General features: G+C 44.4%; 1 protein-coding gene and 2 pseudogenes across 1 annotated transcript in view; all 3 read right to left on the bottom strand.

The window, feature by feature from the left end:
- LOC134824674 (Bardet-Biedl syndrome 7 protein homolog) overlaps positions 1 to 27,597 on the bottom strand; it is a 638,888-nt gene that overhangs the window by 569,916 nt on the left and 41,375 nt on the right. The window lies entirely within an intron of this gene.
- On the bottom strand, positions 9,607 to 9,729 carry LOC134825616 (5S ribosomal RNA; annotated as a pseudogene).
- Positions 23,562 to 23,679, bottom strand: LOC134825611 (5S ribosomal RNA; annotated as a pseudogene).

Here is a 27,597-nt window from a genome sequence, read left to right as displayed (position 1 = left end):
TAATGGCCGTATCCTCCGAATTATGGAAATTACGGCCACTACATTTAATAATTAATATCACAGTTCCTGCAAAATAATAACGTTTAATGAGCGGCGATGAAGCACTTTGCACACATTGTAAACAACATAGCTGGCTACTTTTTGGTTGTGATCAACAAAACCAATGCTAAAAGAGACATGACAACGGAGCTGTACATGTCGGGATAAACAATACCAGTGAGCTCTGTTTAACTTTAATTATTGCATCGTTATATTAGAAGCCCACCCCCTTCCCCCCCCCCACCCCCCCTATTTTGTCGGAAGTCTTACCAAAAGATGTAGAAGATCTGGTCTCCGGAGAGAACCAGTTACAACACATTGGTAAACTTCAAACTTACCAAAAAAAAAAAAAATAAGAAGAAAAAAAAAATATAAAAAAAAATAAAAAAAAAAACTCAAAATATTTGTTAAAATAGTTAGATGTTGAAAGTTTAAACTGCCCATAGATGTGGTCCCATCCAAACTTATAAATCAACCTAGCTCTTCTTGCTCGGATCTGTAGAATATTATTACCATTGCTACCCTCCAGAGCACGGAAAGCGATAATGAAAACGTGAGGTCACAACAGAATAGCATGATTTCACACGACACAAAAGTGAGACACCAATGCACCATCTCAAGTTGCCCATAAGGCTTACCCATTAGCCACCTTAAAAGGGATGTAATTGGACGTGATGGAGATGGACAGCTCTGATGACTGCACACACTACATCACAACCAAAGTGCTCTGACACTGTAGTACCGACCTCTTTCTACACAGGTTTTGGCCGGCCACTTTACAGATGAAATGGGGGGCCATATTAGGGGTCACGTTACAACAAAAACAGGGTCATAACCTCTCAAAAAAACTGAGGAAATTAAACAATCAATATACAAAAGGATACGGCACCGGAATTCCCAGCAGGTCACCCATCCTAGTACTCTAACCCCGCTGCAGTTGCGCTTCAACTCCCAATACGCACACGAGATGGGGGGGTATTCAACCGAGTATGGCCGTAATCCGAAAGTTAAGAAAATTACAGCCACTACCATATAATAATTAATTCCTCAGTTCCTGCCAAATATTAGTTTATCTGGCGATATAGCACTTTTGGATTGTATAACACATTGCGCTGGCTACCTTTTTTGGTTGTGATCACAAAAACCATGCTAAGAGAACATGACTCGAGCTGGCTAGTCGGGATACAATACCGGGAGCTCTGTTTATCATTTAATAATTGCATCGTTTATCAGCAGCCCTCCTTGTGGAAGGCTTACCAAAAGATGTGAAAGTCTACGGTCTCCGGAAGAACCAATTACACATTGGAACTTAATCTTACCTCAAAACATTATTGTTAATAGTAGTGTTGAAAAGTATTACAACAAGCCACATTACTGATGGTCACCAGGCTACTTACATATGACACAAACCTACTCTTCCTTGCCTCCGAATCTGTAGAATATTTCCTTCTGCCTAACCCTCCAGAGCGGCAAGTAATGAACACGTGAGGTCCAATGAATAGCCTGATTTAACGCCAAAGTGGATCACCTGACCATCGCATTTGCCATAAATGCTTCCCCACTTAGCCAACCTTCACAGAGGGATTGTAATTGGACGTGATTGGCAGCTGCAACACTTCGTCGATGCAGCACACACTCATCACACAGAAAAGATGCCAATTGACACTGTACTCCAGACCTCTTACTCACGTTTTGACCCGGACGCCAACAAATCAGATAGACACCACTGAGGGGGCCCTTCCTATAGGGGTCACGCACTTTACCCAAAACAAACGGGTCACCCTCTCAAAAAATGAGGAAATTTACAAATCATTTGCGCAAAAAGGATACGGAACGGCACACCGAGGAATTCCCAGGGCGTCACCCATCCAATACTTACCCGGCCTGCAGTTGCTAAACTTCCCAGATCGAACGAGATGGGGTGTATTCCACCGAAGTATGCCGTATCCGAAAGTTTATGAAATACGGCCACTACAATTAATAAATTAATTCTCATTCCAAGCAAATATTAGTATTTAATGGCTGGCGATTACACTTGATTCACATAACCACACTGCCGCGGACACACACTATTTTGGTTGTGACGATCACACGCGCACGCACATGCGAAAGAAAGGACATGACATCGGAACTGCTCAGATCGGATACCATACCGGAGCACTGTTTATCTTACTATTATTGCACAATCGTTTTTACATTAGAGCCCTCCTTGTGGAAGGCTACCAACACAAAGATGTTGCGAAAGTCTGGTCTCCGGAGAGGGTACAACCAGATTACAACATTGGAACTAATCTTAACCATCAAATTATTTATTATATAGTAGTGTTGAAACACTTCTATTAAACTGCCCATAATGAGTGGATCCCAGGCCTACTTACTATGTCAAAACCATAGCTCCTTCCAACTTTGCTCGATCTGTATAATATTTCACTTGCTACCCTCCAGAGCGGCAAGTACACATGAACACAAAACGTGAGGTCACACGACATAGCAATGACATTAACAGCCAAAGTGGTCACCAAAGAATGGACCATCTCCAATGCATTGCCCAACAATGGCTACACACCACTATAGCACACCATTACACACAAAGGGATGTAAAATTTGGACGAGTTGGAGATCAAGCTCGAGCTGCAACACTACATCACTAGTGCTCGTTGACACTGTTGCCCGACCTCTTACTCAGTTTTGGCCGGCCATTCAGATGAAAAGGGGGGCCATTTTAGGGTCACGTTACCCAAAAAGGGTCACCCTCACAAAAAATGAGAAATTAAACAAATCATAGTTCAAAAGGATACGGCACCTGGGAATTCCCAGGTCGGTCACGCACATCCAGTACTAACACCACGGCCGTGCAGTTGCTTAAACTTCCAATCGAACGAGATGGGGTGTATTCAACCCGAGTATGGCCACACACACCGAAGTTTTATGAAATTAAACGGCGCCACTACATTTAATAATTAATTCCTCAGTTTCCTGCAAATATTAGTTTAAGGCTGGCGAATACACACTTTGATTGTAACAACATTGCTGGCTACTTATTTGGTTGTGATCACAAAACATGCTAATAAGGGACATGAAACTCGACCTGGCCTGACGGGATACAATAACCGGGAGCTCAGTTTTAATCTTTATTATTGCCATCGTTTTATTAGAGCCCACCTTGTGGAAGGCTTACAAAAGATTCGTGAAGTCTGGTCCCGAGCAGACCATTTTACACATTGCGACACCTTAACTTACCTCAAATTATTTGCGTACATACCAGATGTTGAAAGTATTAAAACTGCCGCCATAAATGAAGTGGTATCCCAAGGCCTACTTATATGTCAACACTAGCACTTACACCTTGCACACCAAGCGTAGAATATTTCCTCTACCACTCCCGAAGCGGCAATAATAGAGCACCCGACAGAAGTATCACAAGATAGCATTAATTTAACAGCCACAAAATGTCAACACATGAACCAATCATGTGCCACATAAAGGCTTTCTCCCATTACACACCTTAAAAGGAGGATGTAAATTGGACGTGTTGGAAGATGCAGTCTCGATGCCGCAGCAACACACTACATCACAACACAACGTGCTCTTGACACTGTCCGACCATCTCTACAGGTTTGGCCAAGCCAATTCACAAATGAAAGAGGGAGAGGGGACCATTATTAGGGGTACACGTTACCCAAAAAAAAGGGCACACACACAACATCATCACAAAAAATGAAGAAATTAAAACCAATCAATTGCAAAAGGATACAGCACCGGGAATCCCTAGGCGGTCCCCCATCCAAGTACTAACCGAGCCTGCAGTTGCTTAACTCCCAGAACCGAACGAGATGGGGTGTAATTCAACCGATATGGCCCGTAACCGAAAGTTTTGAAATTAACGGCCACAACATTAATAATTAATTATCCTCCATACTCCTGCAAATAATAGTTTTACATATGGCACCGGCGATTCAGTCACTTTGATTGTAACAACATTGCTGGCTACTTTATATGGTTGTGCAATTCACAAAACACCATGCTACAGAAAAAAAAAAACAACACATACTCAAGAGCTGGCTGTCAGGATACACAAATACCGGAAGCTCTGTTACTACATCTTTTATTACACATGCCAATATCAAGAGCGTTTTTAAAGAGCCCTCACTTAGTGGAAGCATTACCAAAAGATGTGAAGTCTGGTCCTCCGGAGATGAAACACAGTATCACATTGGAAACATTAACAACTCATACCAATCAAATTATTTCATATATATATAGACTGTTGTAAAGTATCTAAACACTGGCCCATGAATGAGTGGTCCCAGGCCTACTTTAATATGTCAACCTAGCTCTATTCCTTGCTCGGATCAGTACAAATATTTTCCTTGCACAACACCCTCCAGAGCGGCAAGTAATGAGACACACGTGAGGTCACAAGATAAGCAAGATATAGCGCCAAAGTGACCACCTTACCATCTCAACTACTTGCCCATAAATGGCTTTCCCCATTAGCCACCATAAAACAGGATGACTCTCTGGACGTGTTTGGAGATGCACAGCTCGACAAAAAAAATATTGACATGCACACATACTCCAGTGCAATTGACACGTTTCCGACCCTCTTCTCAGGTTTGGCGCCGGCCATTCAGATGAAATGGGGGGCCAATTTAAGGGGTCACGTTACCCAAAAAAGGATCACCCTCTCAAAAAATGAAGGAAATTTTAACAAATCATTTGCAAAAAGGATACGGCACACAGGGAACAACAATCCCACAAGGCGACCACCCCATCCAAAGTACTAACCCGGTGCCTGCAGTTCAGCTTACTTCCCAGATCAGCGCGAACCGCGATATTTGGGAGTGTAATTAACAAACGACTCAATGCCCAACATCCGAAAGTTAATACGAAATTACGGCACACTACAATTTACAATAATTAATTCCCAACACTATCCTTCTGCAAATCATAGTTTCTTATGGCAGCGCAGATTTAGCACTTCTCGACATATGTCAACAACCTTGCTCATACATTTTTAGGCACTTGTGAACACAAAACCATGCACAAAGAAAGGACATGACTCGGATCTGGCTGTATCGGGGATATCACACATCACCGGGAGCTCTGTTATCTTTATTAATACCGCATCGTTCATCTATTAGAGCCTTCCTTGTGGAAGGCTTACCAAAAGATGTGAAGTCTGGTAGCCGTAGAGAACCCAGTTACACATTGGAACTTATCTTACAACCTCAAATATTTGTTTATATGTAGTGTTGAAAGTATTAAAACTGCCATTGATGGTCCCGGCCTACTTATATGTCAAACCTAGCTCTTTCCTTGCCTCGATCTGAAGAATATTTCTTGCTACCCTCCAGAGCGCAAGTAATGAGACACTGAGGTCACAAGATAGCATGATTTAACGCCAAAGTGGTCACCGAACCATCTCATGTTTGCCATAAATAGTCTTTCCCATTAGCCCACCTTAAAAGGGATGGTAATTGGACGTGGTTGGAGATGCAAGCTCGATGCTGGCACACACTACCATCACAGTGCTCTTGAACACTGTTCCGACCGTCTCTCTCAGGTTTGGCCGGCCATTCAGATGAAATTGGGGGGGGCCATTTTAGGGGTCCGTTACCCAAAAAAGGGTCACCCTCTAAAAAATGAGGAAAATTAACAATCATTTGCAAAGGATACGGCACCGGGAATTCCCAGGCGTCACCCATCCAAGTACTAACCCTCCAGCAGTTGCTTAACTTCCCAATCGAACGAGAATGGGTGTATTCAACCGATATGGAAAAAAAACAAAAAATGGACAAACCACCCCCACCCAGCCCCCACAACACACCCCCCCCCCCCCCCCCCCCCCAACCCCCCCCCCCGCCCCCCCCCCGCCACCCCCCGCCCCCCCCCCCCTAACTCCCCCCCAGGCCGTCACCACCCGTGACAGCAATTACGGTCCCGCCCACCATTCATAAATAATATCCTCAGTTCTGCAAATATATACAGTTTAAAGGCTGGCGATTAGCAGTTTGCTAGTTAACAACATAGCTGGCCACATATTGGTCTCTGTGCTCACACAACCATGCTCGCCAAGCCATGACTCGGACAGGCAGTCTGGGATACAAATAACCGGAGAGCTCTGTTTAAATTTATTCATTGCCAAATACGATCTATTGAGAAGCCCTCCATGTGGCAATGCTTACCAAAAAGAAGACGCTACAATATCTGGTCACTCCGGACGAGACAACCAGTTATACCACATTGGAAACTTAAATCTACCTCAAATACTTTGTTATATAAAGTAGTGTTGACAAAGTATTAAAACTCACTGCCCATCTGAGTGGTCCCAGGCCTACTTATAAATGTCAACCTAGCTTCTTTTCCTTGCTCAGTATCTGTCGAATATTTCCTTCTACCCTCCAGAGCGGCAAGTAATAGAGACCACAGTGAAGGTCACCTAGAATAGCATGATTTAACGCCAAAGTGGTCACCTCACCATCTCATGTTAGCCTCATAACATGCTTTCCCATTAGCACAACCTTAAAAGGGATGAATGAACGTGTTGGAGATGCAGCTCGAGCGCACGACCTACACAACAGTCACGCATCTTGACACTCGTTGTCAGACCTCTATCTCAGCGGTTTCTCGGACCGGCCATCAGATGAAACATGGGGGGGCCATTTTTAACTTAGGAGGTCACGATTACCCAAAAAAGGGATCACCCTCTCAAAAATAGAGGAAATTAACAAATCATTTGCAAAAGGATAAACGGAAACCGGGAATTCCCCAGGCGGTCAACAAACATCCAAGTACTAACCGGCCTGCACGCGCTTTCAAACTACTCCCAGATCGAACGAGATGGGGTGAATGCAACGAGCTATGGCCCACTCCGAAAGTTACACAATCTACGCGCGCCAACATACATTTAATAATTAAATTCCATCATTCCTGCAAAATATTAGTTTATGGCCAAAGGCGATTAGCCACCTTTGATTGCAAAACATAGCCTGGCTATTTTTTGTTGTGATCACAAAACCATGCTAAGAAAGGACAATGACTCGGAGCTGGCTGTCGGATACAAGACCGTGGAGCCAATCTGTCTTATCTTTATTACTGCAAATCGTTTTATTAAGAGCCCATCCTTGTGGAAGGACTTCCAAAATAATGTGAAAGTCTGGTCCCGGGAGAACCATTACAACATTGAAACTTAAACTCACCATTCAACTTATTTGTTTATATAAGTCGTGTATGAAAGTATTAAAACACTAGCACCCAATGAGATGGTCCCACAGGCTACTATAATATGTCAAACCTACACACACTTCTCCTTGCTACGGATCTGTAGAATTTTCCTTGCTAACCACTCCAGGCGGCAAGTAATGAGACAACGTTGACAGAGTCACAACAATAGCATGATTTAAACGCCAAAGTGGCTCACCTCGACCATCAATCATGTTGCCATAATGCTTTCCCATTAGCCACCTGTAAAAGGATGTAATTGGACGAGTGTTGGAGATCAGCTCGATGCTGCACACGACTACATTCAACAGTGCACTTGATCACTTTCCGAACCTCTCCTCACCGTTTGGCCGGCCAAAACATTCCAGCTCGAAATGGGGGGGGCCATTTTAGGGTCACGTTTCCACAAAACAACACAGTCACCAGACCTCTCACAAACAATGAGGACACATTTACAAATCATTTGCAAAAGGATACGGCACCGGGAATTCCGAGGACAAGGCGGTCACTACCAATCAAAGACTAAACCGGACCTGCAGTTTGCTTAACTTCCCAGATCGAACGCGATGGGGGTGTATTCAACCGAGTATGGCGTACAACCCGAAAGTACGAAATTACGGCCACTACATTCTTCTAAATAACTTAATTCCTCAGTTCCTGCTAATAATTACGTTTTAGGCTGGCGATTAGCATCTTTGAATTGTAACCAACAATGCTGTACTCTTTTGGGTTGTGATCCAAAACCATAGCCAAGGACAGGACATGACTCGGAGATCTGCGGCTGTCGGGATACAAGACCGGAGCATCTGTTTTAACTTTATTATTGCATCGTTTATTAGAAGCCCGTCACCTTGTGGAAGGCTTAACCAAAATGTGGAATCTGGTCTCCGGAGAGAACCAGTTCTACACATTGGAACTTCTAAACACACATACCAATCAAAAAAAACATTATTTGTATATATAGTATGACTTGAAAGTATTCAAAACGCCATTGAGTGGTCCCAAAGGCCTACTTAAAAAATGTCTACCTAAGCATCTTATCCACTGCTCGGACTCTGAAATATTTACCTTGCTCCCACTCCAGAGCGGCAAGTACTGACGACACACTGAGTCACAAGATAGCATGCTATTCTAAACAGCCAAAGTCGTCACCGACCATCTCATGTTGCCACATAATGGCTATTCCTTAGCCCAAACACATTAAAACGGCGGATGTAATTGGACTGTTACGGAGATCAAGACACGCTCGCGATGCTGCAACACCACAAAAAACATCACAACACGCTCTTGACACAGCCGCAAACACTCTTCTCAGGTTGCCGGCCATTCAGATGAAATGGGGGGCCATTTTAGGGTCACGCATACCACAACAAAGGAGTCCCCTCAAAAAAAAATGACAGGAAATTAACACAAACTCATTTTGCAAAAGATACGGCAGCCCAGGGTAAATTCCCAGACGGGCGGTCACCCATACAGTACTAACCCGGCCTCGCAGTTGCTTAACTTCCCAATCGAACGAGATGCGGATTGTATTCAACCGAGTATGGCCGTACCGAAAGTTATGAAAATTACGGCCAAACACATTTAATAATTAATTCCTCAGGTTTCCTGCAAATATTAGTACTGAATGGCTGAGCGATCTAGCACTTTGATTGAGTAACAACATTGCTGGCTACTTTTTTGTTGTGATCACAAAACGCATGCTAAGAGGACATGACTCGAGCTGGCTATGTCGCGATCAATACCGGGGAGCTCTGGAGTTTATCTTTTATATTGCAATCGTTGTTATTACAGACGGCCCTCCTTGTTGGAAGGCTTCACCAAAGATGGTGAAGGTCAGGTCTCGGGAGAAACCATTTTACACATTGCGAACTTAATCTTACCGTCAAATTATTTGTAATAGATAGTGTTAAAAGTGATTAAAACTGCCCATTGAGTGGTCCCCAGGCCTACTGTATATGTCAAGAGCCTAGACACCTTTTCCTTGCTCGGACTGTAGAATAATTCCTTGCTACCCTCCGAGGCGCGGCAAGTAATGATACACGTGAGGATTCACAAGATAGCATGATTTAACGCCACAAGTGTCACCTGACCATCTCAATGTTTGCCCATAGATGGCTTTCGCCATTAGCCACCTCTAAAAGGGATCTAATTGGACGTGTCTGAGAGTTGCATACTCGAAGCTGCACACACTACATCACGTGCTCTAGACACTGTGATCCGCCACTTCTCAGGTTTGGCCGGCCATCAGATGAAATGGGGGGGGCCATTTTAGGGGTCACGTTTACCCAAAAAAGGTCACCCTCTCAAAAAATGGGAAATTAACAAATCATATTTGCGAAAAGGATACGGCACCGGGAATTCCCGAGGCGGTCACCCATCCAAGTACTCGACCCGGCCTGCAGATTGCTTAACTTCCCAGATCTGAACGAGACTGGGTGTCTTCAACCGAGTATGGCCGTATTCCTATCTAAGTTATGAAATTACGGGCCCTACTACATTTAATAATTAAATCCTCAGTTCCTGCAAATATTAGTAGTGAGATAGATGGCTGGCGATTAGCACTTTGATTGAGAACAACAATGCTTGGCTACTTATATGGTATTGAGCACAAAACCATGCTAATGGAGGACATGAACCTCGGAGCTGGCTGTCGACAATACCAAACCGGTAGCTCTGTTTATCTTTATAATTGCAGTCGTTTATTAGAAGCCCTCCTTTGGAAGCTTACCAAAGATGTGAGCGCGGTCTGGTGAGCAGCCGGAGAGAACATTACACATGGAACTTAATCTTACCTACAAATTATTTGTTATAGTATAGTGATGAAAGTAATAAAACTGCCCATTGCGTGGTCCCAGGCCTACTATAGGTCAACCTAGCTCTTTAGACCTTGCTCAGTATCAGTAGCATAGTTCCTTGCTACCCTCAGAGCGGGCCAAGAATGAGACACGTGAGGTCACAAGATTAGCATATTTAACGCCAAAGTGGTCACCTGACCATCTAAATGTTTGCCCATAAATTGGGCATTCCCCCATTAGCCACCGTAAAAGGGATTTAATTGGAGGTTGAGATGCAGCTCGAGTGCTGCACACACTAATCACAGTGCTCTGACACTGTCCGACCTCTTCTCAGGTTTGGCGGGGCCATTCTGATGAAATGGGGGGGCCCCATTTAGGGGTCACGTTAACCCAAAAAAGGGTCCCCTCTCAAAAATGAGGAAATTAACAAATCATGTTGCAAAGCAAGGAGATACGGCACCGGGAATGCTCCCAGCTAGTCCACCCATCAAGTACTAACCCGGCCTGCAGTTTGCTTAACTTCCCAGATCGAACGAGATGGGGTTTTATTCAACACGATTATTGCCGTATCGAAAGAGTTAATAAAATTCCGGCCAGCTTACATTATGATAATATTAATTTCCTCGATTTTCCTCGCAAATATTATTTTTATGGCGAGCGATTAGCATCTTTGATTGTAACAACAATTGTGACTGGCTACTTCTCTTGGCGTTGTGATCACAAAACATGCTAAGGAAGGACATGACTCGGAGCTGGGCTGTCCGGGAAACAAAAACCGGGAGAGCCTGTATTTATCTTTATTATTGCATCGTTTAATAGAGCCCTCCTCGTGGAAAGGCTTACAACAAAGTGAAGTCCCTGGTCACCGGAGAAGCACCAGTTACACATCTGGAACTAAATCTTACCTCAAAATATTTGTTTATATAGTAGTGTCAGAAATATTAAAACTGCCCATTGAGTGGCGATCCCCAGGCCTACTTATATGTCTCAACCTAGCTCTTTCCCTTGCTCGGATCTGTTAGAATACTTTACACATCCTTAGCTACCCTCCAGAGCGGCAAGTACATGAGACACGTGAGGTCACAAGATAGCATGATTTAATAAACGCCAAAGTGGATCACGACTGACCATCTCATGTTGCCCATATGGCTTTCCCATTAGCCACCTTAAAAAGGGATGTAATTGGACGGTTGGAGATGCAGCTCGATGCTGCAGACACACTACATCACAGTGCCTTCTTTGACACTTGTTCCGCCGGACCTCTTCTCAGGTTTGGCCGGCCATTCAGATGAAATGGGGTGCCATTTTAGGGTCACGTTTACCCAAAAAAGGTCACCCTCTTCAAAACAAAAATGAGAAATTCACAAATCATTTGCAAAAAGGATCACGGCAACACGCGTGAATTCCCAGGCGGTCATCCCATGACACCAAGTACTAACCCGCCTGCAGTTCTTAACTTCCCAGATCGAACGAGATGGGGTGTACTCAAACCGAGAATGCCGTATCTCCGACAAGAGTATTATGAAATTACGGCCACTACATTAAATAATTAATTCCGTCAGTTCCTGCAAAAATTGAGTTATAGAGGCTGGCGAATAGCACTTTGAGCATTGTAACAACATTGGCTGCTACTTATTTGGTTTGTGATCACAAACAATGCTAAGGAGGACATGACTCGAGAGCTGGACCTGTCGGGATACAATACCCCGAGCCTGTTATCTTTACTTATTTGCAATCGTTTATTAGAGCCTCCCTTGTGGAAGGCTTAACCAAAATCTGACAGTCAGGTCTCCGGAGAGAACCAGTTTACAACATTGGAACTTAATCTTACCTCCAATTCTATTTGTTAACTTAGAATTGTATGAAAGTATTCAAACTGCCATGATGGTCCCAGGCCTACTTATATGTCAACCTAGCTCTTTCCCTCTTTCCTTGCTCGGATCTGTAGAATATTTCCTTGCTCTACCCCCAGAGCCCAAGTAAAGAGACACGTGACGTCACAAGATAGCTGATTTTAAAACGCAAAAGTGGTCACCTGACCATCTCCATGTTGCCCATAATGGCTTCTTCCATTAGCCACCTTAAGAAGGATGTAATTGGACGTTGTTGGAGATGCAGCTCGATGCTGCACACAAACTACATCACAGTGCTCTTACACTGAACTCCCGAACCTCTTCTCAGGTTTCGGCGGCCATTCAAGATGAAATGGGGGGGCCATTTATAGGTGGACACGTTACCCAAAAACGGGTCACCCTCTCCAACAAAATGAGGAAATTAAAACAAATCATTTGCAAAAGGGCTACGGCACCCAGGGAATTCCAGCGGTCACCCACACCAGTACTACCCGGCCTGCAGTTGCATAACTCCTGATCGAACGATATGGGGTGTACCAACCGAGTATGGCCGTATCCGAAGTTATGAAATTACGGCCACAACATTTAATAATTAATTCCTCAGTTCCTCGCAACGTATTAGTTTTTCTATGGCTGGCGATTAGCACTTGATTGTAAAAACATGCTGGCTACTTTTTGGTTGTGAATCACACAAACATGCTACGAGGAACATGACCAGGAGCTGGCTGTCGGGATACAATACCCTGGAGCTCCTGTTTTATCTTTTAATTATTGCATCGTTATATTAGAGCCCTCCTTGTGGAAGGCTTACCAAAAGTTGTGACGTCTGGTCCTCCGGAGAGAACCAGTTACACATTGTAACTTAATCTATACCTCAAATTATTTGTTTATATAGTATGTTGAAAGTATTAAAACTGCCCATATGATGGTCCCAGGCCTACTCGTATATGTCAACCTAGCTCTTTCTTGCTCGGATACCTGCTAGAATATTTCCTTGCATACCCTCCAGAGCGGCAAGTAATGAGACCACGTGAGGGTCACAATATAGCATGATTAACGCCAAAGTGTCACTGAACCATCTCATAGTTGCCCAAAATGGCCTTTCCCATTAGCCACCTTAAAAGGGAAGTAATTGGAACGTGTTGGCAGATGCAGCTCGAAGCTGCACACACTACATCACAGTGCTCTTGACACTGTTCCGACCTCTCCAGGTTTTGGCCGGCATTCAGATGAAATGGGGGGGCCATTTTAGGGGTCCCACGTTACCAAAAAAAGGGTCACTCACTCTCAACAACAATGCGCAGGAAAACTTAACAATCATATTGCAAAGGATACGCCACCGGCTGAATTCCCAGGCGCGGCACCCCTCCCAAGTACTGAACCCGGCCTGCAGTAGCTTAATACGCCCAATCGTACGAGCATGGGGTGTAGATCTACCGAGTAATGGCCGAATCCGAAAGTTATGAAATAACGGCCACTACATTTAATAATTATTTCTCAGTTCCCCTGCAAATATTAGTTTAATGAGCTGGACGATTAGCACTTTGTGTTAACAACATATGCTGGCTAACTTTTGTCTTTGGTTGAGATCACAAAACCATGCTAAGAGGACATGACTCGAGCTGCGCTGGTCGGATACAATACCGGGCGCTCTGTTTATCCTTTATTATTGGCACTCGTTTATTCAGAGCCCTCCTTGTGGGAAGGCTTCACAAAGATGAATGTCTGGTCACCGCGAGAACCAGTGATACACAATTATGGACTTAATCTTACCTCAAACTTAAATTTGTTATATAGTAGTGTATTGAAAGTATTAATACCTGCCCATTGAGTGGTACCCACCAGGCCTACTTATATGTCAACCTACTCTTTCCTTGCTCGGATCTGTAGAATATACCTTGCTACCCTCCAGTGCGGAAGAAATGAGACACAGGAGGTCACAATGATTAGCATGAATTAACGCCAAAGGCGGTCACCTGACATCTCATCGTTGCCCCATAAAGGCGAGAGCTTTCCCAATTAGCCACCACTTAAAAGGATGTAATTGGACGTCTGTTTGAAGAGCCAGCTCGATGCTGCACCACACTGTAAATCAACAGTGCACTTTGACAGTTCCGACCTCTCTCAGGTTTGGCCGCGCCATTCAGAAGAAAGGCGGGGGGCCATTTTAGGCGGTCACGTTTACCCAAAATAAGGGTCACCCTCTTCAAAAATGCGATGAAATTTAACAAATCATTTGCAAAAGGAACGGCACCGGGAATCCCAGGCGTCACCCTACCAGTACTAACCCGGCCTGCAGTAGCTTAACTTCGCAAGATCGAAACGAGATGGGTGTATTCAACCGACGGATATGTGCCGTAAATCCGAAAAGTAATGTGAAATTACGCGCCACAAACATTTAATAATTAATTCCCAGTTCCTGCAAATATTAGTTTTATAGGCTCGGCGATTAGCAAACTCTTGATAGTAATCAACATAGCTGGCTACTTTTCGGTTGTGATCACAACACCATGCTAAGAGGCCATTGACTCGGAGCTGGCTGTCGGGAATACAATACCGGGAGCTCTGTTTATCCTTTATTAATTGCCATCGTTTTTAAGCCCTCCATAGTGGATAGGCTGCTGTACCAAAAGATGTGACTCTGGTTCTCCCGGAAGAACCAGTTAACACATTGGAACTTTAAAACTTACCTTCAAGCCATTATTTGTTCTAACCGTAGTGTTGAAAGAATCTAAAACTGCCCATAGGAGTAGGTCCCAGGCCTACTTATCATGTCAACCTTAGCTCTTTCCTTCTCGATCTGTAGAATATTTCCTGCTAAACCCTCCAGAGCGGGCAAGTAATGAGACACGTGCGGACTCACAAGCTAGCCTGATTTAACGCAAAGTGGTCACCTGACCATCTCATGTTGCCCATAACGGCTTTCCCATTAAGCCACCTTTAAAAAGGCGATTGAAATTGGACGTGTTGGAGAAGCAAGCCGATGCTGCACCACACTACATCACAGTGCCCTTGAACACTGTTCCGACCTCTTTCTCAGGTTTGGCCGGCCATTCATTTGAATGGGGGGGCCATTTTTCAGGGGTACCGTATACCCAAAAGAAGGTCACCCATTCAAAAAAATGAGTGAACTTAACACATCATTTGCAAAGGAAACGCACCGGGAATTACCCAGCGTCACCCATCCAGTACTAACCCGGCCTGCAGTGCTTAACTCCAGAACGAAAACACGAGTATGGGGTGTATCAACCGCGAGTATGGCCCGTATCACCGAAAGTTATGAAATTACGGCCACGTACCTTTAATAATCAATTCCTCAGTTCCTGCAAATATTTAGTTTTTGGCTGCGATTAGCACTTTGATTGTACAACATTGCTGCTACTTTTTGGTTGAGACTCACAAAACCATGCTAAGAGGACATGAACGACGAGCTTGGCTGGGGTGTCGGGGCTACCATACCAGGGAGCTCTTATTATCTTAGTCAGCAGTTGCTTCGTTTATTAGAAGCCTCCTGTATGTGAAGTGGCTAGCCAAAAGGATGTAGGAAGGATCTGGTCTCCCGGAAGAGACCAGTTACACATTGGAGCTAATCTTGGGGGGGACGGGGGTCAAATCTATAAACTTTGTTTATAGTAGTGAGTGCGTCTCGAAAAGGGAAGAGGTAAGACTCTTTGTGCCATTGTAAGGTGGTCCCAGGCTACTTAATGTCAAGACCTAGCTCTTTCCTTGCTCGGATTCTGTAGAAATATTTCCTTGCTAGAACCCTCCATGAAGCGGCAAGTTAAGTGAGACAGCGTGAGGCGGTCACAAGAGATAGCATAGATTGATTAGAGCGAGCCATGAAGTGGGTCACCTGGCCCCCTCTTAATTTGCCATAATGATGCTTCCCCCCGATTCGCCACCTTAAAAGGGATGATGTAATTGGATCGTGTTGGATGATGCCGTGCGCGATGCCTGCATCACACTACAATCACAGGCTCGATTGACTACGGTCCGGACCATCTATCTCAGGGATTGGCCAGGCCCCTTTCATAAGAAATGGGGGGCCGCTTATACACTAGGGGAGCGAACCGTTAGCGCCAAAAAAGGTACACGCCTCTCTATATAAACAAATGAGGAAATTAACAAATTCAATTGCAAAAAGGACTACGGAGAGCACCGGGAATTCCCCAGTAACGGTCACCCATCCCAAGTACTCAAACCACGGTCCTGCAGGTTGCTTAAACTTCTCCAGACGACCGAGATGGGTGTATTCACCGAGTAATGGCCCGTATCCGCGAAAGTTATGAAATTACGGCCACTTACATTCTAATACTAACTCCTCCAGTTCGTCTATCACACACAATAGTAGTTTTTACATGGCTTGGCGATTAGACACATTGATTGGTAACAACATTGCTGGCGTACATTTTTGTTGTGATCACAAAACCATTGCTTCACGAGGGACTGACTCGGCAAGCTGGCTGTCGTGATACAATACCGGGAGCTCTGTTTAAAAAAAAACCCCATTTTTTATATTGCAGTCGTTTATTGAGCCACACCTGTGACACGAGGCCCCATTACCAAACAGCTGTAGGAACGCTCTCGTCGCCGAGGAACCAGTTACCACAATTTGGAACTTAATCTTACCAATTATTTGTTATATAGTATGTTTGAAAGATTAAAACTGCCCATTGAGTGGTCCCAGGCCCTACTTATATTCCAAACCTAGCTCTTCCTTGCTCGATCAGTAGAAATATCTCCCTTGCTACCCTCAAGAGCGGCAAGTATGAACACGTGAGGTCAGAAGATAGCATGATTAACGCAAAGTGAGTCACCTGATCCAGCTCATGTATGCCCATAATGGCTTTCCCAAATAGCCAGCCTTAAAAGGGATGTAATTGGACGTGAGTTGGAGATGCAGCCGATGCTATGTGCAACACTACATCACAGTGCTCTTGACACTGTTTCCGACCTCTTCTCGACTGGTTTGGCCGGCCATTCATGGAAAGGGGGGGCCAATTTAAAGGGTCACGATACCCAAAAAAGGGTCACCGCTCTCAAACGAACAAAGCAGGGAAACTTAACAAATCAATTTCAAAAGATACGGCAACCGGGACGATCCCGCCCGAAGCGGTCACCCATCCCAAGTACTAACCCGTGCCTGCAGTTGCTTAACTTCCCAATCGAACGAGATGGGTGAAAGATCAACCGAGGTTAGAGGGGCCCGTATCCCTAGCGCGTAATGGAAATTAGACGGCCACAACATTTTTTAATAATTATTGCTCCAGTCCCTGCAAAAATTAGTTATTTTAAGCTGGCGATTACTAGGCATCTTTGAGATTATAGGAAAGCGCGACATTTGCTGGCTACTTTTTGGTTTGATCACAAAACCATGCCTAAGAGGACATGACACGGGAGCTGGCTGTCGGAGATACATACCGGATAGCTCTGTTTTATCTTATTATTGCCGGGTCGTTTCTTATTAAAGCCCTCCTTGTGGAAGTGCTTACCAAAAGGATGTGAAGTCTGAGGTCTCCGGAGAGAACTCAGTTAGCACATTTGGTGGAAACTTAATCTTACGATCCCCCAAAAATTATTTGTTATCTAGTATGTTTTGAAAGAATTAAAACTGACCCATTCGAGTGGTCCCAGGCCTACTTATATGATCGAGCCCCTAGCTCTGTTCCTTGCTCTAGCGGATCTGTAGCGAATACATGTATCCTTGCTACCTACCTCAGAGCGGCAAGTAACTGGACCCGTGAGGTACACAAGATTAGCATGATTTACGACGCCAGTATCAGAAGGATCAACGCTGGAAGCCATCTCATCAGTTGATCCCGAGACAGTGAGGGCGTGATTCCCATTCTCAGTGCCAACGACTCATACAGGGATGTTAATTTGACTGGTTAGAAGAGGAGGTGCAGCTCGATGCTGCACACGAGACTGCACATATCTCAGTGCCTCTTGACATATACATACTGGTGTCCATATGACCTCTTGCATTGCCAGTTTGGGCCGGCCTATTCAGATGAAATGGGGGGGTCCATTTAGATCGGGGTCACGTGAGACCCATCGAAAAGGTCACCACTCTCGAGATTCAAATGTATAGCGCGCATGTAACTATCTAGATCATTGATCCACACTGATGATACGGCACCTGGGAATTCCCAGCGTTCACCCAGTTCGCAAGTACTAACACGGCCTTGCAGTTGCTTTAACTACTTCCCAGTTCAGAACGATAAGAGTGGGAGTGCTATCTAGCAACCGAAGTATGGACCGAATCCGAAAGATTTATGAAATTACGCCACTACATTTAAACAATTAATTCCACAGTTCCCTAGCAAATACTTGCGTTTTATTGGCAGCCACATTAGGCACTTTCGATTGGTAAACACATTGCTGGCAACTTTTTGGTTGTGATCTAACACAAACCATGCTAAGAGGACATAGGCGATCGGAGCTGCTGTCGGGATACAATACCGTGGGAGCACTGTTTATCTTTATTATTGCATCGTTTATAAGCGACCTCCTTGTGCTCCGAACAGTGCTTACCAAAGAGATGTGAAGTCGGTCTCCGTAGAGAAAAAACCAGTTACACGAGTTGGAACATAAACTTAACCTCAAACTTACATTTGTTATATATAGTAGTCTGTTGAAAGTATTAAAACTGCTCCATTGAGTGGTCCCAGCCTACTTATATTTCAACCTAGCTCTTATTCCTTGCTCGGAATCTGTAGAATATTTCCAATGGCTAGCCCTCCAGAGCGCAAGTAAAAGAGACACTAGTGGAGCAGACACAAGAATCAGCAATAATTTAACGCAATGTGCAGTCACCTGAACCATCTCACAGTTGCCCATAATGTGGCTTTCCCAATTACCACTTTAAAAGGGATGTAAATGACGTGTTAGGCGAGCAGCTCACTGCTCCAACAACACTACTCATCATCAGTGCTCTTGACACTGACCGACCTCTTCTCAGGTTTGACGCCGGCCCATTCAGAAAAATATTTGGAACTAAAAAAAATGGGGCGGCCAATTTTAGTGGTCACGTTACCCAAAAGAAAGGGTCACATCCTCACAAAAAAAATGAGGAAAATACCAATCATCTTGCAAACAGATACGGCACCGGAATTCCCAGGCCGGTCACCATCCCTTTCTATGGATCTGATGTCTTCACGCCGCCTGCAGTTGCTTCACTAACTTCCCAGAATCGAACGAGAGGGTGTATTCAACCGAGTATGGCCGTATCCGAAAGTTATAAATTAACACGGCCACATACTAAATAATTAATTCCTCAGTTCCTGCAAATATTAGTTTTATGGCTATGGCGATTTCACTTTGATTGTAACAACATGCTGCTACTTTTTTGGTTGTGATCACCAAACCAATGCTAAGTAGGGACATGACTCGAGTAGCGCTGGCTGACGGGATAACATACCGGGAGCATCTGCTTATCTTTATTATTGCATCGTTTATTTAAGCCCTCCTTGTGGAAGGCTTACCAAAAGATGTGAAGTCCTGGTCCTCGGAGAGACCATGTTACACATTGGAACTTAATCATACCCAAATTAGTTGTTTGAAATAGTAGTGTTGAACGTATTAAAACGCCCATTGAAAGTAGCTCCCGAGGCTACTTATATGTGCAACCTAGCTCTTCCTCCTTAGCTCGGATCTGTATAGAATATTTCCATGCTACCCTCCAGCAGCGCGGCAAGTACTGAGAGCACGTGAGGTCACAAGATAGCAAATGATTAACGCCAAAGTGGTCACCTGACCATCTTCATTTTGCCCCATAAATGGCTTCCCCATGTAGCCCCTTAAAAGGGAATGTAATTGGACGTGTTGAGATGCAGCTCGATGCTCGTGCACACACTACACTCACAGTGCTCTGACACTCTGTGTTCCGACCTCTTCTCAGGTTTGGGCCGCCATACAGATGAAATTGGGGGCCATATTTAGGGGTCACGTTTATCCCCAAAAAAGGTCTCCCTCTCAGAAAAATGAGGAAATTAACAAATCATTAGCAAAAGGACAACGGCACCGGGCATTCCCAGGAGTCGGTCACGCCATCCAAGACTAACCCGCCTGCCGTTGCTTAACTTCCCGCAGGATTCGAACGAGAAGGGGTGTATTCAACCGAGTAAGGCCGAATCCTGAAAAGTTTATTGAAATTACGCGGCACTATACATTTAATAATTAATTCCCAGTTTCCTGCAAATATTAGTTTGTTTTTTATGGCTGGCGATTAGCACTATTGAACTTGTAACAACATTGCTGGCTACTTTTTTAGGTTGCGTGCGTCACAACGACACAAGCTAAGATAGAAGGACATGAACTCGGAGCTGCTGTCGGGATACAATACCAGGAACTCTGTTTATCTTATATATTTGCATCGTTCTATTAGCGACCCCACCTTGTGGAAGGCATAACCAAAAGATGTGAAGTCTGGTCCCGGCAGAGAAACCAGTTACAACATTGGAACTTAATCTTACTTACCTCACTATTGTAGGTTATATAGTGTTGAAAGTATTAAAACTGCACCGATTGAGTGCGGTCCCAGGCCTCTTATAATGAGTCAACGCAAGCTCTTACATCCCTTTCTCGGATCTGAAGAATATTTCCCTTGCTACCCTCCAGAGCGCAAGTAATGAGACACGTAGAGGTCACAAGATAGCATATTTAACGGACGCCAAAGTTGGGTCACCTGACCATCTTCAGGAGAAGGGAGGGGTTGCCCATAATGGCTTTCCCATTAGCCACTTAAAGGGATGTCTAATTGACGAGTTGGAGATAGCAGGCTCGCGATGCCTGGCACACACTACATCACAGTGCTCTGACAATGTTCCGACCTCTTCTCGGTTTTGGCCGGCACCTATTCAGACGAAAAGGGGGCCATTTAGGGGTCACGTAACCCCAAAAGAGGTCAACCCTCTCAAAAAATTGAGGAAATTAAGAAATCATTTGCAAAAGGATACGGCACCCGAATTCCCAGGCGGTCACCCATCCAGTACTAACCCCGGCCTGCAGTAGCTTACTTCCAGATCGCACAGATAGATGGGTGTATCTATCAAACCGAGTCATGCCCGTATCGCGAAAAGTCTATGGAAAATTCCGGCCACTACATTTAATAATTTAATGTCCTCAGTTCCTGACAAATATTAGTTTTAAGGCAGGCGATTAGCACTTGATTGTAACAACATTGCTGGCTACTTTTTTGGTTTGTGATCACAAAAACCATTGGCTAAGAGGAACATGACTCGTGAGCTGGCTGACGGATACAATACCGGGATCACTTTTATCTGTTATAATTGCATCGTTTATAATATAGAGCCCTCCTTGTGGAAGGCTTTACAAAAATGTGAAGTCATGGTCTCCGGAGAGAACCAGTTACACATTGGAACTTAATCTTACCTCAAATTATTTGTTATATGCGTAGTGTTTAGACAGTATCTTGAAAAACATCGCCCATATGAGTTGTCCCACGACGTAATGGCAGAGGCCTACTTATATGTCAACCAAGCTCTCTTCCATGCTCGGATACTGTAGAATATTTCCTCAACCCCACCATAGCGGACACGAGGTAATGGAGACATCGTGAGTTCACAATATAGCATGATTTGGAACGCCAAAGTGGTCACACTGTACCATCTCATGTTGCCCTATGGCTTTCCCAAAACCCCCTTAAAAGGGATGTAATTGGACGAAGTGGAGATCGCGCAGCTCTCCGAGATGCTGCACACACACAGCACGTGCTCTTGACACTGTTCTACCACTTCTCAGGTATGGCCGCCATTCAGATGAAAAGGTGGGGGTGCCATTTTAGTGGGTCACGTTACCTCAAAAAGAGGTCACCCTCTCAAAAAAAAATGAGGAAATTAACAAATCATTTGCCAAAGGTATACGGCACCCGGAAATCCCAGGCGGTCAACCCACCAAGAACTAACCCGGCCTGTCAGTTGCTAAACTTCCCACATCTGAGCGAGATGGGGTGTATTCATCCGAGTATGGCCGTATCCGAAAGTTATTGAAAATACGGCACTCTCTATCTAAAATAATTAAATGTACCTGAGCAGTTCCTGCAATATAAGTTTTATGGCTGGGCGATTTAAGCACTTTGCGATTGTAACAACATGAGCCTGGCTATTTATGGTTGCGCACAAGCGAAAACCATCTGCTAAAGGACAAGACTCGAAGCTGGCTTCGGGATACAATACCGGGAGCTCTGTATATCTTTATTATATGCATCGTAATTAGACCCTCCTGTGGAAGGCTTACCAAAAATGTTAAGTCCTGTCTCCGAGAGAACCACTTACACATTGGAACTTAATTTACCTCAAATATATTTGTTATACTAGCTAAGTGTTGAAAGTATTAAATCTGCCCATAGAGTGGTTCCCAGCCTACTAAATGTCCAACCAGCTCTTTCCCTTGCTCGGATCTGTAGAATATTTCTTGCTACCCTCCAGAGCGGCAAGTTAATGAGAACACGTGAGTCACAAGATACATGATTTAACGCCAAAGGGTCACTCCTGACCATCATCATGTTGCCATAATGGATTTCCCTAAGCCACCTTAAAAGGATGTAGATGGACGTGTGGATGATGCAGCTCGAGGCTGCAACACATCACATCACAGTGCTCTTGCCACTGTTCGACCTCTTCTCATGTTTGGCCCGGCCAATCGAGATGAAATGGGGGGGCCCATTCTTTAGGGTCACGTTACCCAAAAAAGGTCACCCTCTCACAAAATGAGAATTAACAAATCATTTGCAAAAGGATACGCACCGGAATTCCAGGCGGTCACCCATACCAAGAACTAACCCGGCCTGCGTTGCTTTAACTTACCCAGAATCGAACGACAGGAGGGGTGTAAAATTCAAACACGAGTATGGCCGATCCCGAAAGTTTATGAAATTACGGCCAACTACATTAATAATGAAATTCCTCATTCCTGCAAATATTATTTTCTGGCTGTGCGATTGCACTTTGATTGTAAACACATATAGCTGGCTACTTTTGGTTGTGATCACAAAACCATGCTAAGAGAGGACATAGACTCGGAGCGCTTGATCGAGGATACAATACCGGAGCTCTGTTTTAACTTATTATTGCATCGTTTTCATTAGAGCCCTCCCTTGTGGAAGCATACCAAAAGATTGAAGTCTGGTCCCGTAGAGAACCATTACACATTGTGAACTTAATCTTAACACTCAAATTATTGTTATATAGTAGTGTTGATAGTCAATTAAAAACTGCCCATATGAGTGGTCCCAGGCTACTTATATGTCCAACCAAGCTCTTTCCCCTTGCTCGGATCAGTAGAATATTTCCTTGCTAACCCTCCCCAGCGTCAAGTAATAGAGACACGATGAGGTGCACCAGATAGCATGATTTAACGCAAAGTGGTCACCTGACCTTCCATGTAGCCCATAATGATTTTCCCCATTAGCCAACCTTAAAAGGGATGACTAATTGGACGTGTTGGAGATGCAGCTCAGATGATGCACACAACACATCAACAGTGGCTCTTGAACACGTTCCGTACCGTCTTCTCAAGGTTTGGCCCGGCCATCAGATAAACTGGGTGGGCCAAATAAGGGGTCACAGGTACCAAAAAAGGGTCACCCCTCTCAAAAAATGAGGAAATTAACAAATCATTAGCAACAAGGATACGGCACCGGGAATTCCCCAGGCGGTCACCCATCCAGTACTAACCCGGCCTTCAGTTGCTTAACATCCCAATCGAACGAGATGGGGTGTATTCAACCGAGAATGGCCGTTTCCGAAATTTATGACATTACGCCACTACATATAATAATTAATTCCTCCAGTTCCTGCAATATAGTTTTAATGATGGCGATTAGCACTTTGATTGTAACAACATTGCGGCTACATTTGGTTGTGATCACAAAACCATGCAAAGAGGCCATGACTCGGAGCGGCTGTCGGGATACAATACCGGGGAGCTCTGTTTATCGTTTATTGATGCATCGTTTATAAGGAGCCCTCCTTGAGGAAGGGCTTACCAAAAGATGTGAAGTCTGGTCTCCGGAGAGAACCAGCTACACACAGTTGGAACTTAATCTTAACCTCAAATTATATTGTTATATAGTAGTGTGAAAGTATAAAAACTGTGCCATAGAGGTGGCGTCCCAGCCCTACTTATAATGTCAACCTGCTCTTTCCTTCTCGATCTGTAGAAATATTTCCTTGCTACCCGCACAGAGCGGCAAGTAATGAGAACACGTGAGGACAAAAGATAAGCATGATTTAACGCCAAAGAGGTCACCTGACCAACTCATGTTTGCCCATAATTAGGCTTTCCCAGTTAGCCACCTAAAAGGGATGGAATTGACGTGTTGAGATGCAGCTCGAAGCTGGCACACACTACAATCCCAGAGCTCTTGCAACACTGTACCGGTACCTCATTCTCAGGTTTGGCCGGCCATTCAGCATGAAATGGGGGGCGCCATTTTAGAGGGGTCACGTCACCCAAAAAAGGGTCACCCCTCATCAAAAAATGAAAAAATAACACAATCATTTTCGAAAAGGATAACGGCACGGGAATCTCATCCCCAGGCGGTCACCCTCCAAGGAACAAACCCGGCCTGCAGTTGCTTAACTTCCCAGATCGAACGAGATGGGGTGTATACAACGAAGTATTGGCCGTAACGACGAAAGTTAATGAAATAACGGCCACAACATTTAATAATTAATTCACTCAGTTCCTGCAAATATTAGTTACATATGGCTGCGAATTAGCACTTTGATTGTAACAACATTGCTGGCTTACTTTTATGGTTGTGAACACAACCATGCTAAGAAGAAACATGACACGGAGCTGGCTGTCGGATACAATACCGGAGACACAGTGTTTATCTTTTATATTGCACTATTATTAGAGGCCTCCTTGTGGAAGGCATACCAAAAGATGTGGAAGTCTGTCTCCGAGAGAACCAGTTTTACACATGGAACTTAATCTTACCTTCAATATTTGTTATATAGTAATGTTAAAGTATTAAAACTGCCCCATATGAGTGGTCCCAAGCTACTTATACTGTCAACCTAGACTCTTCCTTGCTCGGATACTTTAGAATATTTCCTTGCTAACCACCACAGAGCGGCAAGTAAGAGACACGTCAGAGGTCACAAGATAGCATGAATTAACGCCAAAGTGGTCACCTGACCAGCACTCCCATGTTGCCCACAAATGGCTATTTTCCCATAAGCCACCTTAAAAGTGGGGGGTGGGGGATGTTATTGGACGTGTTGGAGATGCGCTCGATCTGCACCACACTACATCACAGTGCACTTGTACACAGTTCCGACACTCTTCTCAGGTTTGCCGGCTATTCAGCATGAAACGAGGGGGGGAGCCCATTTTAGGGTCACGTTACCCAAAAAAAGGGTCACCCTCTCCAAAAAATGCGAGTTGAAGGATTAACAAATCATTATGCAAAAGGATAGCGACGGCAACACGGAATTCCCAGGGTCACCCATACCAGCTACAACCCGCCTGCAGATTGCTTAACTTCCCCGAAATCGAACCGAGATGCGGGTGTAAACTTCCGAGTATGGCCGTATCCGAAAAGTTATGAACAATTACACACACTACATTTAATAATTAATTCCTCCCAGTTCCTGCAAATATTAGTTTAAGGCTGGCGATTAGCTCACTTTGCGATTGTGACACTTGCTGGCTACTTTTTGGTTTCAGTGACACAAAACCCAAGCTAAATAGGACACATACCTACGGAGCTGGCTGTCGCGGGTATACAATACGGGAGCTCTGCGTTTAGATCTTATTATTGCTATGCGTTTTAATTAGACCCTCCTTGTGGAAGGCTTCTACCAAAAGATGTGAGTCTGGTTTCTCCGGAGATGTAAACCAGTTACCACATTGGAACTTGAATCTGTACCTCAAATATTTGTTAAATAGTATGTTGAAAGAATTAAAACTGCCCATTGAGTGGTCCCAGGCCTACTTATAATGTCAACCAGCCATTCCCATTGCACTCGATCTAGTAGACTATTCTTGCTAACACAACTCCAGAGCGGCAAGTAATGAGACACGTGAGGTCACAAGATAGCATATTTAACGCCACAAAGTGGTCACACCTGACCATCTCATGTTGCCCATAATGGCTCATTTCCCATTACCACCTTAAAATGATGTAATTGACGTGTTGGAGATGCAGCTCCGATGCTGGCACAGACACTACATTCACAGTGCACTTGACCACTGGTTCCGACCTTTTCTCAGGTAGGCCGTTCCCATTCCGAAGAATGGGTGGGCCATTTAGGTCACGTTACCCAAAATGTCACCCTCCTCAAAATGAGTAAAATAAACAAATCATTTTCAAAGGATACGGCACCGGGAATTCCAGGGCGTCACCCATCCAAGTACTATCCCCTGGTCCTGCAGTTGCTTAATTTCCAGATCGAACGAGATGGGTGTATTCAACCGAGTATGGCCGTAGCCAGAAAGTTATGAAGTATTACGCCACTACATTACAAAAATGTAATTCCTCAGTTCCAGCAACAATATTACAGTTTTTTATGCTGGCGATTAGCACTTAATTAGATTGTAAACAACATTGCTTGGCTACTTTTGTTGTCTGATCACAAAACCCTCCTAAGAGGACATGCCGGAGCCTGGCTGTCGGATACAATACCGGGAGCTCTGTTTATCTTTATTATTGCATCGTTTATTAGAGCCCTTCCTTGTGGAAGGCTCTACCAAAAGATGTGAAGACTGGGTCTCCGGATACAGAAACCAGTTACACAATTGGAACTTAATCTTACCTCAAATTATTTGTATATTAGTAAATGTTGAAAGATTAAGACGACTGCCCATTGTGTGAGTCCCAGGCCTACTTAATGTCAAACCTACTCTTTCCTTGCCGGATCTGTAAAGATTTTCCTCTTGCTACCCCTCCAGAGCGGCAAGTATGAGACGAACAGTGAGGTCCACAAGAGAGCCTGATTGTAACGCCAAGGTGTGTCACCTGACCATCTCATGTTTGCCCATAATGCCTTTCCCATTAGCCAACTTAAAAGGATTAATTGGACGTGTATTTGGAGATGCAGCTCGATGCTGCACACACTACATACACATGAAGTGCTCTTGACACTGTTCCCGACCCTCTTCTCAGGGTTTGGCCGGCATTCAGGAAGAAATGGGGGCCATTTTAGGGTCACCGGTTACCGCGAAAAAAGTAGTCACCCGTCTCAAAAAATGAGAAATTAAACAAATCATTATGCAACAAGGATACGGCACCGGGAAATCCCAGGATGCGGTCACCCCATTCCAAGTAACTAACCCGGCCTGCAGTTGCTTAACTTCCCAGAATCGAGAACGAGATGGGGTGTATTCAACCATAGGAGCGCACGTATACCTAAAGTATGATATTACACGGCCACTACATTTAATAATTAAATTCCTCAGTTCCTGCAAAATATTAGATTTTATGGCTGGCGAATTAGCATTTGACATTGTAACAACATTGCTGGCTACTTTTGGTTTTGATCACAAAACCATGCTAAAACGAGGACATAGACCTCGGAGCGGCTGTCGGATACAATTACCGGGAGCTCTGTTTATCTATATATTGCCAATCGTTTATTAGAGACCACTCCTTGTGGAAGGCACTACCCAAAAGAGTGAATCTGGTCTCCGGAGAGAACCAGTTACACATTGAA

This window comes from Bolinopsis microptera, chromosome 13, assembly GCF_026151205.1.
Source record: "Bolinopsis microptera isolate Bmic1 chromosome 13, MBARI_Bmic_1.0, whole genome shotgun sequence".
NCBI classification, from domain to species: Eukaryota; Metazoa; Ctenophora; class Tentaculata; order Lobata; family Bolinopsidae; genus Bolinopsis; species Bolinopsis microptera.
This window is presented reverse-complemented; position numbering and strand designations above follow the sequence as displayed.